Genomic DNA, 17,041 nt, shown 5'->3' on the forward strand with positions numbered 1-17,041 from the left:
TATGGTTCTAGTTTGATGCCTGAGTGAGCCAGTGTAACTGACATATTTGCATAGTTTCCAAGCTTGGTGGCGCATTAACGATGTCTATGAAACTAAACATCAGGTGGTTCATTGGTCCACCTACCTATTTTATATTTCAAAAAGATGATGATGATGATAGATGTAGATTACCATTAGTTTTCTATGCTTTCTTGGGTCTGGGTGTTTGTGGTACCGTGGTACTTACATTGGGATCAGAGTAATGTATGTGATGTTGTCTCATATTCATTTATTTATTTATTTATTTATTATAAAAAATAATTATCGAGACTTCCGAGTGTATGCAGAACCAGCAAGATACTCAGTGGTTACTGTTTTCCGACAAGTAAATTACATCGGTAATTCAGCACAATTCAATTGTTATTATCGTGCAACGAATGCATTTATCATCTCTGTTATATTTTATTGAGTAATCTTTATTAATCAATGTCTTCATAACGTTATATTTTAATTTATTATTTGGAATGTAATATGATTAAAATTATCCAAAAAAATGTTAAACACGAACTCTAAATCTTAACTACATACAAATGAGTACTATTCTTTTTGTACAGTCGGGATAAGAAAGGGTTTATCACCTTAAGATCTATTTCGTATTCTCTGCTTTACCCATCGAGAATGACGTATTGCCTCGCAATGATTTGATGTTTTGACATTCAAAAAGTACTAAGAGTTTAAGACTCGATAAAGGGATGAATTTGAAAACTGACGAAGGTTTTCTTACTCTGACTGTACATACCATTGTTGCGATACATTAAACATTGCACAAACAGCCCTTGCACCAAATAGTACTGAATCAACCTGTCCTACTTCTGGAAACATGGCTTTTCTCATTGTAAGATCTGTAACTTCTAAATCGGATTAGCAAGGATTAAGATCGATTGAGGTGCAACTTATTCTTTTGTCTATATTTTAATCTCCAGTGTGTTGATTTTAATAGGTATTATAAGAGGTGTCTCCAAATATTAAATATCGCGTAATGTAAGATTAACTGTTCAATTAGCTATAATGTATTGTCATATACACTGAGTAATGTTAATTGTCTTTGCGGAATTTGTTTAAATGTTAATTATCGAATCGGTTTCGGGAAATATTTAAAGTTTTAAACAGCGTTTTGTTATTTTTTATAATTATATTTGTTTTGTTAATGATATTGAATCGTTTAAAGTTGTAAAGTTAGAATTGTTATTTATATTATATGAGATTTTGTTATGTAATATACTCGAAGTAGAGTGCGATTATTTTGATGTATACCTATATAACAATTTCAGAATAAGTTTTTTCTAATAACGAAAGGATGAACATCAATTGTATATTAAAAATGAATATCAGTCTAAATTCAGCAGTTAAACAAAAAAAAAATCCATTCAATATATTCTTTAAGACAATTTAAGTAAAGCATATTTCGTTAAATTTTTAAAATAGAGTTTAATCTTAAAACAGTTTTCGACATGTTAGTAGCCTTAGGCTAAGAACTCACGGAGCGGTTTTCAACCGCACCCGAGCCGCGAACAGATGTTTTAATTTAAAACCACAGAGTACAATTTTGCGATCACGTAACCGCTGTTGTTGCGGAACAGTCAGCAGTCATGACGGGAGACGATCGCAGGTGCTTTTCTCTCTCTCTATTTAGATCCACCGAGATAACGACTTATATAATTATATTTATCAAAAAAAGAATCCACAGATAATAAAAGACAGAAATTGATTTAACAATTTCAATAGCCTTTATGTATCAGTTTGTTGACACTGTGCCATGTCAAGAAACAAAGACAAAATGCAATAATTGGAAGGTAAAAGCGAAATTGATACGCGGTCGATCATATCTTTTCCATCAGTACCTCAAAGATGATGCGAACTTTGCTCATCACAATCAACAAACGCGTCATTAAAAAGAACAGCTCCTTAAATTTTGACGGAGCGTCTTTATTGGTCTTTGTTGTAACTTGATGACAGACAAACATTTTAACTTTAACGTTTCATAAATTCAAATCATTTGTAAAAAATACTTTGGGTAAATAAGGTATGTTATTCAATACAAGATTATATAGACGGTAAAAAAACTTAGATACATATATAATTGTATTTAATGAACATGACTGTATTTTTAAATGTTGAAAAAGAGTAACTAGTCTCTGGGTGGAAACTACTTTCCGAACCGGTGGTAGCTTTAAAATTGCTTATACGCCTATATTAAGCCTACATGAATAAAGTATATTTTGATTTGATCAGACATTAAATTTTCGTTAAACGGTACTGCTTTGTACGATCAAGGTTTTAAAACGTACGTAAACACTTCACTTATTGCATATAAAAATAAGCAACAGTAAACCAATTGTTTTCTTAATTAAAATACCATTTCTCGTTATATCACTGAAATGCAATTGTTATATAAACGTTAGATAAAAGTCAGTGATGCGATACATTACGTGCTAAAACTGATTTGTGCAAAGTGCATCATTAATTCATATTTGTTTAACAGGTACAGCTAGTTATACAAGTACACGGATAGGCATATATATATGTTAAATATTGAAGCTAATTGATACATAGTAAAAACTGCCATCGTGTCGGAAAAATAAATAGACTTGAAAAATACCGGTTAACGAAAATTTTGAATGTAAGGCAAAATACTAGCATTTTTGTCCCCTTGATATAGTGCAGCTAAGTGTTTACATCAGTTATGATTTTAATTTACTATTACAACTTTGTTCTTGCTTTATAAATGCGTTTTTCGTTTCCTGCAAATGACATATGGGCTTATCGGTGCCCAGGATACTTAGAGGGCGTCTTAGTACACTGGAGTTCCCTTTAAAAATCTCTATTCTACGGTAAGTTAAGCGTCACGGGATGGCTTTGCATGTGTGACAATTAAATAAGACGTCATACCTCGGCTTTGTATGAGTAATATTTATACAAAATCAATTACATCTATAAAAACAAAATATTAAGAATGGTTTTTGTAGCTAGAGTTAACATTTTTGACGGTGCCTTTATATTGCGTATAGATGTTGATTATAAAGTTAAATTAATAAAGGTATTAAATAATTTTAGCAGTTTAAAATTTTTACACGATATTTGTGGCAAATTTGAAGAAGACATTCGTTTAGAAATTATAAATTTCTAAACGAATGTCTTCTTCAAATTTAAAATCCTTTACAACGTTGAATACTAATAGTTTTTGAACAGAACATAGAAGCAACAAAACTATAAATCATTGAACAATATAATTTAAGATCATGTTAGAGCTTGGAGTTAAATAGACATCCATTAGCGAATTTTTTGGCCAAACTTTTGTACAATTATTTTGGCCGTTGTTTGGAAATAATCACCAGTAATCATTGTTTTTGAGCTTGTTACGCTTTTTGTTCTATTGGTCTTTGAGCTTTTGATAATTTTCTGACAGTATTTGACGCAGAAGCTAATTATCTTTTAGGATGACGACAGGTGGTCGATGCTGATTTATTATATGCTGTGAGCTATGTAGATTGGTCATAGTGGGGTTTCTATTAATGAACTTATAACAAAAACTATTAGCATTGTCAATTTTATTATTATTTTCTTTATCTTGAAATAAATCGCATTATATCTTTCAAAGAGTGAAAAGGTACGATGAACTATATTATATATATTGAAAAATTAAGGATTTTTTCTTAATATTGAGGTTTTTGAGGAAATCGGTAACACAGTGGTAAATTGTCTGGCTAATTGTCTTGGATTTATGAAATTGCTGATAGGACTTTGTGCAATTCAGGTGTGGGTAGGTAACATACCATCATTTATTCTAACACCATGCAGTAACACTTGGTACTCCCGTTTTTTTTATTAAAGGCCAGTGTAACTACAGACAAAAGGAACATAACATATCAGTTCACAAATTCGGAAGTGCATTGGCGTACTTTTTAGGTCGCCAGATATTTTGTGCATGGGTAACCACATACAGTCAGATGATGATGATTTGTTTATCCTATGCCATTAAGAATTAGGGAACCAGAAGGTCGAGTTTGGAACTTTTCCTACCAAGAGACGAGTGAATGATAGAATGTAAATAAATTACTCGAAACGTCACTATTTAATGTCCGATATCACGGGCTAAATAAATCTATCCTAAGTTGAAAACTAAGTAACATGTATGCTATTGTTCAATCAGAACCGGTCAAGGCGTGTTTTGCATCTCAAATGAGACGGAGGCGCTTAAATTCTTTTTGATTGCTCGTAACTTAAAAACTTCGACATTACTTTAAGTGATCGGATAGGACAGCGTTTATTTATCCTACTGATGTACTAAACCAATTCTCTTAATAAAAAGCCAATAGCCTGGAAAAGATAGCCCTCAATGATAGCACTGTCATTTCTAACATTTTTTATATTACTCAACTCAAAGACCAACAGTAGGATATTTATAGACTGTTGTTGTCTGTTGTGGTTTTGTTGTCTTATACTTTTAATGAGATCTATATAAATAATATTACAACAAGAGGAAACAGTTTAATTAAATGAGTTGAGTAAAAAAAGTAAAGTAACAGCCTGTAAATTTCCCACTGCCTCCTTAAGGGCCTCCTCTCCCTTTGAGGAACGTACTGGAATATGTTCCAAACCTTCTGTTTGGAACATATTCCACTACGTTGATGCAATGCGGGTTGGTTATAAAAATGTGGCAGAATTTCTATGAAATTAGACAAATGCAATTTGTTCGCGATGTTTTCCTTCACCGCCGAGCGCGAGATGAATTATAAACACAAATTAATCACATGAATATTCATCGGTGCTTGCCTGGGTTAGAACCCGTAATCATCGGTTAAGATGCACGTGTTCTAACCACGGCATCACGGCTAGTAGTATAAAGTATAAGACATTTTCCGTAATTTGAAGAGACTTTCTGGATAATCCAAAGGTCGTTTAATAGGAAGCTAGTAATGTTAATGCAATCAATGAATTTTCAATTCCTCATTTAATAAAGTAATTGACGTTCGTCCAATTACGGCGATACCATATTAGACCTCTCCGAATACCTTGAAAAACTGTCTGTAACATTCTTTAATAGATGCAGGCTATTCAAAGATGAATGCGTAAAAAAAACATACAACATATTAATATAGGAAATAGGCTGTTTGAACAGTATGAAGCTTCCAATTTTTTGCGAGATCTTTATGAGATGGCTCATTGATAAGAACTCTTGAGAAAACCCAAATGTCTTGAACTTGGCCATCAAAAAGCATGCTAGAGTTAAATTCAAGTATCCGAATAGTTTAATGTTTGTGATATCGATAGAAAACTTACGTCATTGTAAGTGGTATTGATAACTATTTATTTATTGCCAAAACCCCATAGTTTATCACAAATTGTATATTAAGAACCATTAAAGCAAGAATGCGGTGTGGTATAAAATATACATAATATCTTCAAATTTATTCAAATACAAATCACGTATGTAGAACTTCAAAGATATTTAATAGCGAAGTAGTTTTGAATTTTAATGCTATTAGAAATCATTGAAAGTCATTGAAAAGGTTATATTTATAAATAGGGTTAGAAAAAAATCCAAAATACAAGGCATTCAAACTGTCCGCTGTTACTTCTGTCACATCTATAATGAACTCCAGCACGGAGATGACTGTACAATATTTGTCTTAGCGAGCATATTTTTACTCTACACTGGCATTCTTATAATCTGCTAATTGGGCACGATGTAACATTGCGGGTTCAAACCCAGGCCAGTCTATATATACTATCTATCTATCTATATATATATAGGCTATCTATAATTCATCTCGAGCTCGTCGGTGAAGAAAAACTATCGATGTGTAACTAATTTTAACGAAATTGTGAATCCACCAACCAGCATTGGAGTAGCGTGATGGAATAAGCTTGTAACACAGTAGTGGGAAATTCACATGCTGTTACCCTAAGATTGGTAAAGTAATACCGACTTCCCAATTAAGATCAGACATTATTACGCGACTACTGTTATAATTATCAAAATCTATTGGCACGGTAACAAATATTATTTACCTAAGTTACAACGTGACCAGTAAAACTAAGTATGCTGATTTGAGTTAAAATAACTGATCAGATTGCGGCGCTGGTCTGGTAAGTATTAAATACTTAGACTACAAGGTATTGTGTTGTTATGAAATGATTAAACTCTTCCTGATTAAAAGTTGCAACCAATTTGGAATCAAAAACTTAATCTATACTAATATTAAAAAATGTGAAAGTAACTCTATCTGTCCGTCTGTCTGTCGCTCTATCACTACCAAACCACAGGATCGAATTTGATGAAATTTGGTATGAAGCAAACTTAGGCTCCAAGAAAGGACATAGGCGACTTTATTTGCCTGACATATGACAACGGACTAAAACACGAGTGAAGCCGTGGGCGGCGACTAGTAATATATGTATACAACTAATGCTACAAATATTTGTAGTAAATATGCAATTTCATTTTAAATATCCATATACATATTTGCAAATAGACAATGTCAAAAAAAAAACTAATTAGTTAAGATTTTTTTTGTATGTCTAGAACAAATTATATTTATATTAGCAAAGTAAACGCGACTGTCACATCCGTTGACGTAAACATATTCATTAATGTCATTTTAAGAAGTCAAACAATGCTCAAATATGCCTGATATTGCCGCTTATAGTAAAAAAGTATTTGCAATGTATAATGAATGTTATAGGTCAAAGGCCTCCTCTTTAGGATAATAGACAGTTTAGCACAAGATAACTCAATTGTACTTGCCCCGATTTGAACCTGTGAACTTAATTTAAATTTCTATACTGCACTTTAATCTTTTTTTATAGCTGTATATCGGTTACTGTTTATGAATAATAATTGTTGAAACTTTATTCAAGACTATATCGATTTTCTTTAGATTTTTAAAAATTAAGAAGAATTATATTTAATAAAATTATGTACTTAAATGTGTGCATGTAGGAATATAAATTAAAAAATAGTTACTGTATAAATCTTGACCGCGTGGAATGGTAGCAAGAATGCTATTCAGATCGTCTGGACTAAAAACGAACCAGCCCTCCTGTCACCAGTGTAGACAATATAGGGAGGTGTTATATTTTTAATGAAACTTTCTGCACCACTACTAATATAAAAATTGAGAAGAATTAAGATATATCCCAATAAAGAGTGTCTTAATTTGATTGTACTTGATTACCTAGAATATCTTTCAAATTTTAATAACGCCAACAAACTTTATTTCGATTTTGTTTCTTAATTTATAATTTTAAATCCATGATCATATTCTGAGGTGCTTTTCTAATCTGTTCTTATATGCACAGAGGATCTCATATATATTGAGGAATATTTACCGTGAAATTACTCATCGCGTCGCTGTTGATGGTAGGAATAGTTTATGTAGCAATTAACAATTCATAATATTATATTATGTATTGAAAGTAAATTTATTTAATATAAGAATTAACAACATTAAATGCTTAAATATATATATACAAATATGAACTAAAACTAGTTACTGTATAAATCTTGACCGCGTGGAATGGTGGCAAGAATGCTAGCAGTATTTCCCCGTTGAATCGCAATTCCGATCCTCTGGGAAAAAAACGAACCAGCCCTCCTGTCACCAGTGGAGGCAATGAGACGAGGTGTTATAATTGAAAGTTAATAAATAAATATAGTCCAGTCGTCATATAGATTAATTTTTGCAGATCTAGACACGAAAAAAATAAAAACTAACATCTAGACAAAACTATACAGCAGGATATAGTCATATTATATGTTATAGGTTAGGTCAAATCGCTACATTAACTCTGTGCTATATAAATAATATCTTAACTTTAAAATTAATTATAAGTGTTCTGCCAATATACATATATCATTTAAATTTGTGTGAAAACTCGCACGTCGATATAGTTTATTAAAAAGTTATGTGTGAATTCTGAATTGCACAGAGTGAACTATGAAGATTATTGAGCTTGAAATATTTTTTATTCTAAATAATTCGTATATTGGAAAAGTTCTGTCGTATCTGAAATAAGCAAGTAATTTTTCTTGTAAATAAAAATAAAAAAAATCTAGCTAGTGAATCATTAGGATTTTTTTCTGAAAGATGGCAATAAGATATTACATATAACGTGGACTATTTAATTGATTAATATGAAATACATATTTTTTAAAATGAAATGAAAAATGTTTTTCAAAATGCGACAGCTTTCTCTCCTTCCTATTATATCATACTCCAGTTAACAATAAAACGCTTATTAAAGTTAATTATAATCTGAGTTCAAAGTACAAGAAGCCAAATTAGTTTAACTTAATTACCAACTCCATCCTAACACAACATATATACGCTGTTTAGTATAGAATGCAAATCATCACCAGCGACCTTAAGTCATTCCGAGTCGAAAATTCTCCTCAGATACCTCTTCACGGTAGCATGGGTAAGCGATCCCGTGGCGTCCGCCGAAAGACGGTGAGGGTACCGCTGGTTTTTTAGTGGGTAAACCCGGTGTGTTTGAGCACACTCGGCGTCCAGGGCTCCGGGGAGTACCACCCCCCCCCCCCTCCCACTTTCCATCACGTGGGGGAAGCGCGGAATGCGTTTTTCTAGCGAGAAAAAAAATGCTCCTCAAATGCCTTCCGTTAGTGGATTACAATAATAAAAGTTTATGACTAAGTCAAAACTAGTCTGAATACATTAAAAACAAATAACGTAAAAGATAATTGCAACCATAACTCGTTTTTTAAACTTTTATTACACATTAATAATGAAATATAATAACAGTGATTATTAGATATCCGGCTTTGTTATAATTGTATATATAAAATGCTATATGCTATAAAACAAATTAAACTACCTGTTTGATCCTGTAGTAGAAGTAGTAAAAGTAAAGTAACAGCCTGTAAATTTCCCACTGCTGGGATAAGGCCTCCTTTTCCATTAAGGATAGGGTTTGGAACATATTCCAACACGCCGTTCCAATGCGGGTTGGCGGAATGCACATGTGGCAGATTTTCGATGAAATTAGACACATTCAGGCTATGTTTTCCTTCACCGCCGAGCACGAGATGTATTATAAACACAAATTAAGCACATATATATAGTGGTGCTTGCCTGGGTTTGAACCCGCAATCATCGCTTAAAAAAGGGTAGTTTAAATTATTATTAAACAATGATATAATTACATTTATGAACGGGTTATATATCGCTCATGCACACTTATATGACGTTTTTAAACATTAATATTATTAATTTAATATTTTGTCTTATATAAAGTATTGTAGCTTGTATTTATAGTCATTAAACATAGTTCTTTGTTTTTACCAAACGGTAAAAAATACGAAACAGCTTATTTTCTAGATGTTAAGTATTTGTGGACTGTGAAAACCTAAAGACATAAAAGATAATTTATATGAAATATTGTCGCGTATTATTCTATTTTGTTAATTAAAACATATATTTTTGTTAAAGTAGATAATAGTAGATAGTCATTGAAAGATTGTTTATTCAATAATTTATATTGAATATAAAATGAATATTTAATTTTAATATTTATTGTTATTATTTTCTAATATAGTTTACTACGCAGAAAACGCTGCCATATATTTCAGTAATTTAGTTAAGAAGTGGTAAGCTCACACAGCCAGTGTAACAAAAGGCACAGGGGACATAACATCCTAGTTACCAAGGTTGGTGGCGCATTGGTGATGTAAGGCTTAATAAAATGTTAATTTCTATGATCAGTGGCTACCATTTACCAACAGGTGGTCCCATTTACACGTCCGCCTATTTTATAAAAAAAAAAAACATTTGTCTGACTGTGTAAAAAAAAAAATAGCAACTTTGAGGTAATTTACCAGATCATAATTTAAACTAACGTCGTGAATTCAAATGAACCATGGAACGCAGTTTTTTTTTGTTTAGTTCTTAAATGAGTAATCTAAAATTTTTTACTCGTTCTGCCTCAGCCTGTGATTATGAGCTCCAGGTGTGCGAAGGTCGACCGTCGGCTGTATGTGAAAAATTAAAAATCAACGGTTAAATAAAAAAAAAAACTTGTCAAATTGACGTCAACTGCGCGCCAAAAAATATGACGTTTCAACTGAACATGTTGCTTATTGATTATTTATTGAAAAAGCTACTATTGTATAATTATGAAATAATTGAAATGTAATTGCTAATCTTATTAAATCATTGTTATTACCACTTTTTGTGTCATTTGATGAGTACTTTTTTTAATTAATGGTAGGAAGACGTACAGATTGATGAGCCAATTGATGTGTCTTGGCCAGCAGATTGACTTTGAATAAAAAACGTTAGCAATGGCGTTGTTCCCTGTATTTACTTGCTTTTTTGATAATGTAATTTGACGAAATTAGCATAAAATGAATTACCGTAAAACTTAGAGAAAAAGCTACAAAGTTATATGTATTTCAGTCTAGACACACTTTGTATTTTAAAAATAAAATAAATTTAAATTTAGAATATTAATTATATTCCATTGAATATCAATTTTCGAGGAAACTCTATATTTTTTCAATGAAAGTTATGAAAGAAGGACGTAAGTCAATTTATTTATTTTTTTATTTTTCTTTACAAGAAATATACTCATGTTTATTGTAAAGGGCTAAAAAACTGTGTAACTAGTTATTCAAAGTCACATATTACTATAGGAAATAAAATTATTCATTACCAATATTATGTATTGGAAAATTAGTAAACATACATACGTTGTCTTAAATTTTCGCGATTATTACACATTTAAATAAAACTAATTATAACGGATGAATCGCGTATATTAATTATTTTTAAACATCCCGACGTTTCTTAGTCTACCCGTGACCACGAACACTGCAAAGTGCTCGAAACGTCGGGATGTTTAAAAATAATTAATATACGCGATTCATCCGTTATAATTAGTTTTATTTAAATACATACGTTAACCTTTTTTTTTAAATCGCTTAAAATAATCTTATTTCAAGGTATCATTTAATCAGAGCGAGTATTGGTTGCCTCACCAAACTCTCTTGATTAATAATTAATTCATTTAATATATAATTATCTTAATACCGTAGGTTATTAATAATTGCTGAAAAATTTTATAAAGAAACAAATTTATCCATATTATTTTAAATTAATTTGATCCACAAATAATAAATCGCCATTGACCAAATTTGTTGTAATAGAATTACATAAAATAAATGTATATAGTTTCGAAATATTTAATTCCGGTTAATATTCAAAAAAGGAATCCTTTTCCTGACTTTTTTTTTAAATGAATCGATTTTGGTATACATGTTTTAACATTATTCTTTTTTTAAATACGGATGGGGAAGCTCAATACAGAAGTATTATTTCGAAAGGCAACTTTAATTTTTAAGTTATTTATGAATAAAAATTACCATCTATTTGTTTAAAAATAACAACAGTTAAAATGCATTTACACAATATTGATTTATGTGTATTGCGGATTTTCATGTGTATGATCACCGTAATTGAAATTACATACCGAGATGTTACTTGAGCACTTCTAAGTTGTAATTCTGTCTCCAAAATTGTAACTAGTGATGTCAACAGAATCAATCCGACATTATATTTTTCCTAGACTGTGGAATGAGTCCATCATTTTCAGTTGCAAACTAACCAGCTATAATAATAATTTTGTATCGAAACATATATCTGTATCAATATTATAAATGTGAAAGAAAGAATTTGATAAAATTTGGTGTGAAGTAAAATTGACCTCCGAGGAATGACATAGGCTACCTTTTTTGCCTAACACATGACAACCCACCCGCTAAAACGCGAGTCAAACCGCGGGCGACAACTACTTTAGCATACAAAATACAACAAACAATAACAACAACAGCCTGTAAATTCCCACTGTTGGGCTAAAGGCCTCCTCTCCCTTTAAGGAGAAGGTTTGGAACATATTCCACCACGCTGTTCCAATGCGGTTTGGTGGAATACACATGTGGCAGTATTTCTTTGAAATTTGTTACATGCAGGTTTCCTCATGATGTTTTCCTTCACCGATGAGCACGAGATGAATTATAAAGACAAATTAAGCACATGAATTAGCTGTGCTTGCCTGGGCTTGAACCCGCAATCATCAGTTAAGATGCACGTGTTCTAACCACTGGGCCATCTCTGCTCAATTAATTAAGACTAAAATAAAACTAAATTACCTACATATAGCGACTTCAGTATCAAGTAAAAAGATTTGGTTCTATGAAAATGCTTTTTTTTTTTAATTTTGTTACTATAATTTCTCTCATATGAGTAAGTTTCTATTAATCTCGCTAGCTCCAAGTTATCGTTTGAACAATATTAACCGTGTAAGTAAATATTTTGCGTGATTTTGACCTCGGTCGTTTGCCAAAAGTTACCGACGTACTAAAGGATGCACCAAATATTTGTACATACTATGCTTCAAAGATCTTCGTAGCTTAAAAGTCGTTGAAACTTCTCAATAAGGAAAAAATCACAATTTTAAATAAATCAAGGTCCGGTTAGTCCAAACGACAGCATGTATGAAAACCAAACAAGTAAGCTCATTTTATAACATTAACTTGAATAACATTTTTAAACATAAAATTAAAAATGAAACCAGAATGTTCTAAAATCTTTAAACAATTGTTGTTTAATTTGTAACTAAATACCAGCGGAAAGATAAGGACGCTATCATCAAGTTCTACATCTTGAAACTTGCAACACCGGACCAATTATCTAACATATAATAGCTTAGTAACTGTCTTAAACTATTGCTCATGATGTCTTGCAATATTTAATTAAAAAGAAAATCAGATCACCGGCTCACGTCCTGCGAAGCGTAGCTCGGAAATACTGAGAGCACTAACATCAACTATCAACAGCGCTTACACAACGATGTTCAAAAAAGGCGCTATATAGCGCGACGTCAATGAACAGTACATTTATTTAGTGCGTATACTCGCGCAAACAATTTCCAGCGCGTTGCTTTTTGCGCATCTACCCGCTTTTTTTCCAGTGTAATTTTAAGTGTACTCTCAGTTATGAAATGTTGTTAATTAATTTTGTAACTTTGAAATATATAAATATTGAACAACATTACATACATTATTCTGATCCCAATGTAAGAAGCTAAAGCACTTGGGTTATGGAAAATCAGAAATAACGATGTTACCACAATCACTCAGACCGAAGACAACATAGAAAACTGACGAACTTTTTTCTCTATCGACTCGGCCGGGAATCTAACCTGGGACCTCGGAGTGGCGTACCCATGAAAACCGGTGTATACGTTCGAATATATTCAGTGATCGCAAGTGGTGATTAATGGAGAGATTAATACGGTGAAAGCAAGATAAACACGGTACAAAATGATGCTAAATTATGTTTATATTCTATCAACGTGACAGATTTGTGAAATATAACAATCAAATTTGAATTAAAATCAAATAAAAACTTTATTCAAATGTACTTTTGCAAGCATTCGACCCGGCTTACTAAGTCATTATGTCGGTTATATGTAAAGCGACAACCGGTCCATAATGTGGATTCATGCTTTGATTGTAATCAAATCTTACGTAACAATTTTATTGATACGCGTTGTATGATGGAGTATACTACGTTATATGTCAATTTTACGAATAGATTAAGGCTGTATTGCAAAATAATATTTATGCGTTGAATATGCGTTGATATTAAATCTTCACTCTATACGTATTAATAGTTACTTTTGTTAGAAAGTAAACGTCCAATTTTCAACCAACCCGCATTAGAACAGCGTGGTGAAATATGTTCCAAACCTTTTCCTCTAGGGAGAGGAGGTCTTAGCCCAGCAGTGGGTAATTTACCGGTGGTTCATGTATTTAATAAACGTGTACATTTTTGTATTTGGTTTTCACCATTAATCGTAAATCTCTTATGTTTCTAGTTAATCAACGTCCATAAATACATATATTATAAATGCAAATATAAGTCTATATGTTACACTTTCGCAGTCGTGCAATTGAATTTGATGAAATCACTAAGTAGTAAAAAACAAAGCTATCTCTGTCCCTATATCCTTATGTATGCTTAAATCTTTAAAACTACAAAACGGATTTTAATGCAGTTTTTTTAATAGATAGAGTGATTCGAGAGAAGGGTTTTTGTATATAGGTATATAATAGGTACACGGACAACATAGTAAAGACGCACTGATAATTTTAGTTTGTAATGTGATGTCGTAAATAATTAAATCTGTAGTATATTTAGTATTAATATTGCACACGTGCGAAGCCGGGGTGGGTCGTTAGTTTGTTATAAAACAACCTTAAAACTCAAGTAAGGCTACATTGTTGTACTTAAAATTTGACGACAAACCTCAAACTGTTGTAAAGCTGTAGACGACAAAAATACATAAAGTCTATATAAATTAAGCCCGTATCTAGGCAAGGCAGTTGTTTTTCTAGTAAAATAAGAGGGGACGTATCGTCAACGAGCTTGCAAAACATACCGACGAACAAAGTACGATATAATTATTTTAATTAAATAGCTTACCATAATTTCCTTCCTGATTTTCTTCCGGTAAAGTACCAAGGTCTATAAAATAAAATATTTTATAATTTTAATCTAGATCCTACCTGTTTTAAGGTTAAAACGAGTTGTTTTCTTAAAAACCGACGCTTTTACTGTCGCGCTTTGTCTTTGATATGATAATTTAATTATTGCGTTTTTATATGCTTCATAACGATTTTATGTTTTACTAGTAGTGGCCCACGGCTTTTTTTGCGTTTTAGGGTGTTGGTTGTCATGTGTAAGGCAAAAAATCAGCCGATGTCCTTCCTAGGATTTTAAGTTTGCTTCATATCAATTTTAACAAATTCAGTTCAGCGGTTTGGTCGTGAAAGACACAGACTGACAGCGTTACTTTTACATTTATAATATTAATATACATTACTGGATTTGGCGATTTAGTTTTTACAAAGAGAATCAGTTTATAGAGGTAAAAAGTATCAAAAACCAGTCGCGTATAAATAAATGTATGTGATGTAATATACAGTACCCGGATAAGTTATTCGAATGACGTTTTACATTAAAATACATTAAATTCAGTTTAATAGCTATAGAGTGTTTCATAAACAATTACAAAAATGAATGCTTTTACGGATAATTTTAATTATTATACGTTGAGCCTTATTATTCACATTCACAGATAAAAAATACGTTGCAACTTTGGTTTTATATAAAAAAAATTGTTGTAGAACAATATGTAACCTCCGTTGTTTGTGAATTCATTTTTTAATACTTCAATTTTCGATTGAGCAACAATTGTGTCGAATGTATGTATTTGTTTCGATAACCTAACGGTGTTGTATAGTTTTAAATTTATAAAATACTATTATACTTGACCATGAATGAAATGTACGAAACCGCTGTTAACTTTATTAATTAGATAAACATGTATTTGTTTTATCATTTATTATAATAAAGATTGTAACATAGTATAAAACAAAGTCGCTTACCGCTGGCTATCTGTGTATGCTTATTATTATGGGAAGGGTTTTTTTATATAATACATATAGGACAATTTATTAAATAAACAAGAAAAAATCTGTAGTATTTTTAGTATCAGCATTGCACACGTGCAAAGCCGGGGCTGTTCGCTAGTTTATGATATAAAGTTTTTTGAATAGTATTTGGAGAATTTGTTTAAATAGGTTCTTATGAAACAAGCAACTTGAATCGTAATTTTATAGTCGACGCTGTGTTATCATCTTTCTTTCACTATCACATCTGACTTGACCTAGTCGCTGGATTAATGAGCAAATCTAAAAAATGACTGTTTTATTAATGTTACTAGGCTTAGAAATAGATTTAGTCATAGGATTAAGAAAGCATATAAAGCAGTTCCATGTCATCCCATAAGAACACAAGGAGGGAAAACAAAGTGCATTAACGTTTGCGCACAAACGCTTGTGCTGTAATGACTTTTGCACACTTTACATATTCTCGTGTAAAACCGTAAAAAAGTATTTTCTATCACGTTATGTACTTTCGAGTTTGAAAACAATTTACAAATTACTTTCGTATTGTATTAATTTGTTTTAATCACTCGTTTCATTTAAACATAATCGATTTGAAGTATATAATTAATATGTATATTTTGACATTATAAAAAGGTCATGATAGGTATATTTCGAATCATTATATATCAGATTTGTAATGCGATATCAATTATACACATGTCGCAACTGTTTAATCAAAATCAGTTCAGATATGCGCGTTTTTTACCATTATTATTAACAAGCCTTGAACAAGACAATATTTGCTCAATAAAGCGCAAAAAACTGAAGTCGTAGGTATCATAGCTCAAATACTAACACGGTTTAAAATTTGGTTGACGTTTTCCTTATTATATATTATGTTTATATCTGAAAATTGTTGGGGAGTACTACTGTTTTATGATTCTATAATTCATAATCGTACTTTGGAAAATATCGGTTTGAAACATTTTTTTTAAGGTGTAGGTTGGCGGATGAGCATATGAGCCACCTGATAGTAAGTAGTCATCGTCACCCATAGACAATGAAGCTGTAAGAAATATTAACTATTCCTTACATCGTCAATGTGCCACCAACCTTGGAAACTAATGTTATGTCCCTTGTGCCTGTAGTTACACTGGCTCACTCACCCTTCAAACCGGAACACAACAATACTGAGTACTGTTATTTGATATTATATATACCATAGTTATATTATATAAACCATCTTAAAATGTCAATTAGATTTATATGGTTGTATGAATAAAAATAAGAACGAAAAAATATGTCTCATAATTTTATATAAAAATACGTTAAACAAAATTAAAACAATAACTAATAAGCATAATCTATATTCAGCATTTTAATGAGTAAATAGATATCGCCGGTTCTTCCCCGGTCCGAGGTGTTAATTTCGGAACCGGTGTTTTGTATATATTTTACTATCAATGAGCAAGTGTGACACATATTGAGTAACTATTTACGACTTTAAATTTGACTTAAAATGCATAG

The 17,041-nt window shown here is 31.5% G+C and overlaps 1 protein-coding gene across 1 annotated transcript in view; it reads left to right on the forward strand.

Moving 5' to 3' along the window:
• LOC124535283 (lysosome membrane protein 2-like) overlaps window positions 1-17,041 on the forward strand; it is a 70,698-nt gene that overhangs the window by 2,197 nt on the left and 51,460 nt on the right. The gene's annotated exons all lie outside the window — the stretch shown is intronic.

Source organism: Vanessa cardui, chromosome 14 (genome assembly GCF_905220365.1).
Source record: "Vanessa cardui chromosome 14, ilVanCard2.1, whole genome shotgun sequence".
NCBI classification, from domain to species: Eukaryota; Metazoa; Arthropoda; class Insecta; order Lepidoptera; family Nymphalidae; genus Vanessa; species Vanessa cardui.